Genomic DNA, 8,314 nt, shown 5'->3' with positions numbered 1-8,314 from the left:
TCAATGAGGGCAATCAGTTTCATGGTTCACACACATGACCTCTAAGTTCACACATAAATGGGAATTGGGAGAAAATGTAATGGTTTTATCTTGCATGATCCTCTGCAGCCCTGAGTAATAGTGTGAATCCATACTATCACTGGTCACCTCCAGAACTCCAAACTGGACCAGGAAAGGCAGCAGAAAATGGACCCTCCATGGTCTGGGTAAGGAAGCTCCTTTGGCATGTTGCAGGGATCTGTGGTCAGTGGTCAGTGGACTTGTGGGAGGAACCTCAGCAAGCTCACCAGCCAGCCCTTCCTCTAGGTTCTTCCCATTCCATAGGCTTCCCTTCTTTTGGAGTCTGTGATCTTCATCAGCAGCCTCAGGGCCTTCCGATATGACAACTAGCATTTCTTTCTTTCTTTTTTAGGGTCAAGACCTTTATTTCCTGATTTAAATAATTGTCCCCATCACAGACTTCCTAGGTTCTCTTGTACCTTTGTCCCATTGGCTGCTGACAGTGGCTCCACACAGCTCTTTTCTTCCCACTGCCCACCCATCAACCTGAGTTTGACAGATCAATTCAATTTGTCCTTCAAACCTGTGGGAGCAAGGATTGGAATCTTCTGGCAGGTGGAGAGTTCCTCAATAGCCTGTGTTTAAGCCTAGTCCATCACTCTTTAGTTCTGCTTGCTCCTAGCTTTGGGGGCTTTGGCACCAGTATGCTCTGGGCATGAGCAAGTCGCTTCATGGAAGCCAGTATGAGGAGTCCAGGCAGCACCAGCCACAGGGCGTTCAGGAAGACAAAGTAAAACCAGAAGTCGAGTGGGTGTCCCAGCTCCCTGTGCTGGAATCCATCACGGTACTCCATCAGGAAATAGAGCACATCTCCATATACCTGACTCACAGAGATCACAAGCTGTAGGACAAAGTGAAGGGGTTGCTGGTGGAGAAAAGCGATCACTATCCACAGGCTGAGTGATCCCCTAAAGGTAAGCCATGATGGTCTCCATGCATATCATGAAGTTATCATTCAGGACGTATTGACTGCCTCCCTTGGCATACTCTTTCCAGAGTTAAGATGGTTTGTTCTCCGAGAAAGTCCACGTGGCAGAGGCTGAACCAGCCTTCAGTCACCAAGTGAATGAACCCAAATATTGCAAACCAGCACAGGGACAGTCTCTGCCAAGCCCCCAGTGGGACAACCGCAGCACACTCTGACAACAGCCACGTGGTCACAACTGAGACTCCAGAGACAGAGAAGAGGCCAGGATCTGCCAGGTGGGGCAGTCATTAGGCACAGAGTTGTCCAGCCTCAGGCCCAGAGGCCAGAATGGGTGCACGGGACTGGTGGTCATGTCTTTGTAGGCCTGCAACCAACCTGAAAGAAAACCTATTTTTTTTTTTATTGAAGTGCAGTTGATTTACAGTGTTATATTAGTTTCAGGTGTGAGGCAAAGTGACTCAGATTCTCTTCTGTTGTAGATTATTACAAGATGCTGAGTAGAGCTCACTGTGCTATACAGTAGGGCCTTGTTTATCAATTTTATGTACAGTAGTGGGTATATGTTAACCTCAACCACCTAATTTATCCTTCTCTTTCTTTCCCCCTTTGGTAACCATAAGTTTTCTACGTCTGTGAGTCTGTTGCAGTTTTGTATATAAGTTAATTTGTATCACTTTAAAAATTCCACATATAAATACTATCATATGATATCCATCCTTTTCATCTGGCTTACTTCACCCTGTGTGATCATCTGTAGGTCCATCCATGTTGCTGCAAATGGTATTTCATTCTTTTATATGGCTGAGTAAATCTGAAGGAAAACTACAATTGAAAAAGATATACACCCCAGCGTTCATTGCAGAACTATTTATGATAGTCAATGTCCATCAAGTGATGAATGGATAAAGAAGATGTGGTCCATCTATCTTCTAGCTACAAGTCACCTTGTATTTCAAAGAAGCAGGGATGGAACTTTGGCAAAGCCTTTCCCTGAAGCTATGACACTGCTGAAAGAGAGAGCACATAGAGACCTGGGTCTCCTGAGCTGGACCCAGTAAAGGACACAAGTGTGTGCTTTGGTGAACTTATTTTGGGAATGTTTATAATAAGCAGAAACACATAAGGCACTGCTCTCAGGGCAGGACCCCTCTTGCTGGGTAGACAGAAAGATTAGCTTGACAATGCTGAGACAGTCTTCACTCAGGTAGAAGACAAATTTCCCCAGAGTTAAGATGGAGCTCCATAGCAGACCTACGTCCTTTTGTGGATAATGGATATTTCCAATGGAAAGAGAAGGGGGAGGGCAAACAGGCAGAATTTTCCTAGTAGCACATGATCCTGGTCTTCCTAGGACACTCTGACCTCAGCATGAAGATGATTACATTCTAGCTCATTAATTAAAATTACCAAAATAATGTTTTTCTTTTAAAAAGTGATTTCACAGAGGGTACAAGTGTACATGGTACCATTAACAAGGAGATCCTGAGAGCTGTTTCCTGATTACAGAAATCCATTTATGGACCATCAAAGGAATGCAATTATGTAGATTTATGTAAATTCTGTATGCAAATCACCTTCTAAATACAGTGTGCAAGGGATAGAGCAAGCTCTGATCTGTGACTTGTCAATCTAAAGCTGTTTAGTGGGAAAGGATGCTAACAAAACCTGAGTGATGAAAGATAAACCTTACTTCTTCCATTTTTTTTGGAAATAGCTGGATTTGGGTAAGATAAGTAGTTATTCAGGCTAACAAGATTGCAGTGCCTCCCTGGTTATCTTGAATACTAAGCAATGCAGATTTTTCTAGTACAGCAGCAGCCAACTCTATATGGCACTGAGCCTTTGGGCATAACTTTGGAACAGTATTCATACATCTCCAAAGCCTCCTCTACCAGATACTGGCCATGACAGCCCTGCAGCCTTGCTTGATCCACCTGGGGTCTCAGCTTTTCCATCTGTGTCATCCAAGAGAGGGGGAAATGGTGTATGGAGCAGCAGGCTGAGGCCTCATATCATACCAAGTGGTTTAATCAAAGTTGTTAGTTGTATTTATCTTATTGGTTTTAAATAAACATGCTGTAAACAATCTATTGACTTTACCTGTTGGTTATAAAGGTATATGTAAGAATAAAAACTGTAAATAAATGTAACATATAAGCAAAGGTCCTTGCAGACCATCAGAACCTTTGAGGAAATCTTCACAAATATAAAACAGAATTGGAGTGAAGGGGGAAAAGAGGCAAAAGAAAACTGAGACCCAAACCCCAAACTGAGTTTCCAAACTAATGAAGAACTGATACACAGATCAGTTCAGTTCAATTCAGTTGAGTCGCTCAGTTGTGTCTGACTCTCTGCGACCCCATGAGTCGAAGCACGCCAGGCCACCCTGTCCATCACCAACTCCCGGAGTTCACTCAGACTCACGTTCATCGAGTCAGTGATGCCATCTAGCCATCTCATCCTCTGTCGTCCCCTTCTCCTCTTGCCCCCAGTCCCTCCCAGCATCAGAGTCTTTTCCAATGAGTCAACTCTTTGCATGAGGTGGCCAAAGTACTGGAGTTTCAGCTTTAGCATCATTCCTTCCAAAGAAATCCCAGGGCTGATCTCCTTCAGAATGGACTGGTTGGATCTCCTTGCAGTCCAAGGGGCTCTCAAGAGTCTTCTCCAAGAAAGGGCAATTAGAAGGGCTTATCTCTTTACCCATCAATCAGTTGAGCCAATCACACTGTGTTTTCCATCTCCTGCACTGGATCTTCCCAGTGTCTGGATTCCTTCCAGATGAATCTGTACATCGAAGGGGAGTGGCCAACCTTGGGAGTTATGAGTGATGTGCTAAGAGCTAGACTCACCTCTCAGTGGTTCCAGCCTTCCATCAGATATGAAAGACTAAAAACCATCTAAGACAGGACCCTCCACTCGAGAGGGATGAATCCAGAGTCCTCCCCCTTTGCTCTAAGGGCAGCAGTGTTGTTGCTGGGAAACAAGATATCGGATATGAAAGTGAGTTCTGAGTAGTACTTCATTAATAAATATGAATCAACAGTTAGGGAACATTAAGTGTATGAAGACAAGACCCTCAAGAGATGGGCCTATAGACCATAGAGGAAACAAAGATAACTAAAGTTTCTATGACAGTTTAAGCATGTTTTGATTAGTATCCTAATAATACCCAGTTTCTAAGCTACCTATGGCACTGGCTCTCAAATAGGGTGATCTTGCTACCTCACACTGCTCCCCTCAAATATATTTGGCAACTTCAAGGTACATTTTTTTTCCTACTGGTCTCTAGTGGGTAGAAGTCAGGGAATCCTGTTCTCTACATGTTTATGCATGTGGTGCATACTCATTAGTATCTGACTTTGCACTCCCATGTACTGTAGCCCACCAGGTTCCACTGTTCACGGGATTTTCCACACAAGAATACCGTTGTGGGTTGTCATCTCCTACTTCAGGGTATCTTGATGACCCAGGGAGCGAATCTATGTCTCTTGAGTGTCCCGCATTGGCAGATGGATTCTTTACCACTGCACCACCTGGGAAAACAACAGTGTCTGGGATGATTAAATATGTACATAAAATACAGAGGGAAACAAAGGACAAACTTACTGATTGTGTGTGTGTGTGTGTGTGTGTGTGTGTGTGTGTGTGTGTGTGTGTTCAGTCCTGTCTAACTTAAAAGCCAAACCAGTAATAGGTATTTTGATAATAATGAAACTGTATACAAGATCCTTCCTCCCTGTCCTTTGAGATAAAAGGCTTTTGCTTTAGTCTACTGGGCCTCCCCTGAGTCTCAAAAGGTTGACTCATGAGCTAGTCAATAGGAAATGTGAAGATGTAGAAATGAAAAAATAGTTGTTGAGCTGGAAACCAGTAACAATTTAGACTATAAATCCACTCTGTAGCAGAATCACTAATCTTCTAATGCTCTGAAAGATGTAGATAAAGGTCTGACACACATTCTAATGTTATTTTTACAGGGAGCAGATCCTCACCAGATGAAAACTTCTGATTGCAAGAACTTAGACGTTGGAATGGTTTAAACCAGAAGGCTGATGATGCTTAAAACTTCACCCTGATGTCAACCAATGAGAATTTTGCATAATCCCACACCCGGCAGCTCCCTCCCTCACACTGCCTTTAATACCCCTTCCCTGAAACTATTGAGGGATATTCTGAGCATTAGTTGCCCTTTCTCCTTGCTTGGCCCATCCATAAATATTGCATTTTCCTTTCCCATAATCCAGTGTCAATAGATTGGCTTTTCTGTGCATGGAAAAGCAGACCCAAACCAAATTTGTTTCAGGAGCAATAAAAGTCAAGGAAATCTCCGATAATTGAGATTTGAAAGATAAGTTTACCAAAAAACAAAAAAAGAGAGAGAGAAGGTTGATATAAGACGAGAGGTGTCCCAGTACAATCATAAAACAAAGGAAAAAGCAGTAGATAATGAAGTAAATCACAGAAGAATATTTTCTTGAGTTTAAGTTTCAAAAAGTCTATCTATCTTGACTAATAATAATGACTCACATTCAGAAAAATCCTTCTCAAATTAAAAATCTTTTGTGGTGATGAAAAAGACAAAATTCTGAAAGAAACTGAATGTAGAGGGCAAGGAAGACGGTTAGGTATGGCTTACTTTCTCAGAAATTCAAAGAAGAGTAGTCAGATAAAGGTAAAACTTTAAAATTTCTGAGAGAAAATTACAATTATACTTTAATAATCAACAATACATTTTGAGAACAAAATAAAATTTATTTTTGGCATGTAGGAAGTATGTAGAAAATAAATGTTTATGTTTATTAAATATTTATTAAAACAAAATAAATTATCCTATCCTTTTAAAGTTGACAACACAACTATCACAAAATACAGAAAAAAATTATTTTAAAATAACACAGTTATGTAATATTTTTCCTATAGCTTTTGTATAGAACTGAATGATTGGCTTCTTTGTATTGAGTATCAAGACTTACAAAGTTTGATATTTACTACTGCATAAATGTGGCTATATTGAGAAATTGAAGAGGTACAAAGCACAGAAATAGATTCATGTAGATACTTGATAAATGAAAATACACCATTGCAGAGCAGAAAGAAATAGTTGATTTGGGTTCAATTAGATAGCCAAAAAAAAAAATTTTTTTAAACCCTTCCTGATTTCATATTCAAACATTAAGTTGTAGGTACATTCAGGATTTTAAAAGGAAAAGTAATAAAGCTTTTGGGAAATATAGTGGTTTTATAACCTTGAGTAGAGAAAGTCAAGTCCCCAAAGTACTAATCATGAAAAATAAAGGATAGATAAATCAGTCTATTAAAATTAATTATTCATTTTTAAAAATTACTAAAAATGAGAATGAAAAATTAAAATTCTAAGTGGTAAAAGTGTTTGCAACATATATAACCAACAGTAGCCTTACGACCAGAATATAAAATTAACTCCTAATATAAGAAAATGGCAACAGAGGAAGAGATGGTGGGTAGCATCACCAAGTCAATAGATATGACTTGAGCAAATTCCAGGAGATAGTGAAGGACAAGGAAGCCTGGCATACTGCAGGTCATGGGATCACAGAGTCAGACAGGACTTAGCGACTGAACAACAGCAATTCTAGGGGGAAAAAAAAAGTCAGGTGGTTCAGGAGGAAAATATTTGCAAGATATTTGAACAGATGATTCACAAAAAAAGTATTTGAAAGGCCATTTAGCATACAAAAAGACATGCAATCTCTTTAACAAACGGGAATTACAAACTAAAATTTAAAAAAATGCATTGAAATGCCACTACTAACCCTTCAGAATATCCAAAAATTAATGAGTGGCAGTACTGCATGCCGGTGATAATACAAAGCAACTTCATGCACTGCTGATGGGAGCATTAATTGGAAATTAGCTTATATTCTAAAGTTAAATATAAGTATACCTGAAGTGCCAGGAATTTCACCCTTAGTTATATATCCAACAGAAATGCTTTCATAGCAAGAAGCATGTCAATGAAGTTCATAACAACATTACTCACCTAGTAAAAACTGAAAATCAAATTGATTCCTTCATAATAGGTTCTATGAAAAAAAAAATTTGCAATGGCACACAACTGAATACTCTCCTCTCTATTTCAAATTTGAAAAATCAATAATTTTTTTCCAATGGCAAGTTGTCTCTAGCTCTTTGATAATCCTGTTATAACCAATAGAAAGTCATTAATATCTCTTGGAATGTAATTTATCTGACTCAAAGTTTTGGCTTCATTTTGAAAGACCTCAACCCCTTGGATTCACAAGCAGATTAAGGGACAGATTTGTGTTTCTACTGACTGTGGTTTTCCTCTGTCTTCATTTATCTCTGTGCCTTGTACTGAACATAGGCACAAAGCTTTGTTACGAGGTCTTTAACACTTGTTGAAATCCTCAATTCTAGTTTTTCACTTTATTCTTATACATTGAATTTATACAAATGCAAACAGTTTCTGCTCTTTTTGATTTTTCTGTATTTTCTCTTTTTACTAGTTTTTTTTTTTAAAGCATGCTAAAATTGTTGCTTTCCTCTATCACTCATTTCCTAAGTTACAAGGATCTTTTAAGCTGGAAATTCAGAATATCACTTTTGAAACCCACTTGACTTTTTGACACACATCTCAAACGGAAATGTTAAGATTGTTTTGTTTTCTAAAACTTTTTAAAAGCTGTATTCCTAAAGTGCAAGAAATAGGTCACACCTTTTCTCCAAGGTAACTTTTTATTTTCTCCTTAATTCTGTCACTTTCATGTAGGTTCCTTTTGGTACCTCTCCTTTCATCATTAACAAATTTTGTTTCTTAAATAAATAGAAGACAGGATATGTTGGTTTCTGAACAACAGATTTCAAGTTACTGTCCTCACCCACAGTTATTTCTACAGAAAGTAAAGACCATAAACTACTTGCCAGGTAGCCAAGTTTTATATGGATACTCAATGAACACAAAGTGTAGCTTGTTATACAATACCAAGGCAATTGTTAGAAGCTATTCCCTATCATAAAAATATAACTGTGCTACCATTTCCAAGTATGTGAACTATGGAAATATTTTTCCAACTAATAGTTGAACCAGAGATGAAAAGTTGAACCATTATGAAAAGCTGAGATATGATGAGTCAAGTCCACACACAAGATACAATTAAGGATGGTTATCTTTCCTCCCCATGCTTTGGGAAGCAGACCTATATGGGTTACTTTTTTGATTTCTTCCTTCTCTTAGGTTTGTCAAAAGAAAGGGAGTGAATTGCAGTAATTCTAATATCTATTCTCTTTCTCCACTTTAATCCTCTCTACCCTTCTCTTGCTGTGTTC

General features: G+C 39.1%; 1 pseudogene; it reads right to left on the bottom strand.

The window, feature by feature from the left end:
* Positions 1-662: 662 nt before the first annotated feature.
* Positions 663-1,340, bottom strand: LOC102269706 (3-beta-hydroxysteroid-Delta(8),Delta(7)-isomerase pseudogene; annotated as a pseudogene).
* Between the last annotated feature and the right edge of the window lie 6,974 nt (positions 1,341-8,314).

This window comes from Bos mutus, chromosome 4, assembly GCF_027580195.1.
Source record: "Bos mutus isolate GX-2022 chromosome 4, NWIPB_WYAK_1.1, whole genome shotgun sequence".
Lineage (NCBI taxonomy): Eukaryota > Metazoa > Chordata > Mammalia > Artiodactyla > Bovidae > Bos > Bos mutus.
This window is presented reverse-complemented; position numbering and strand designations above follow the sequence as displayed.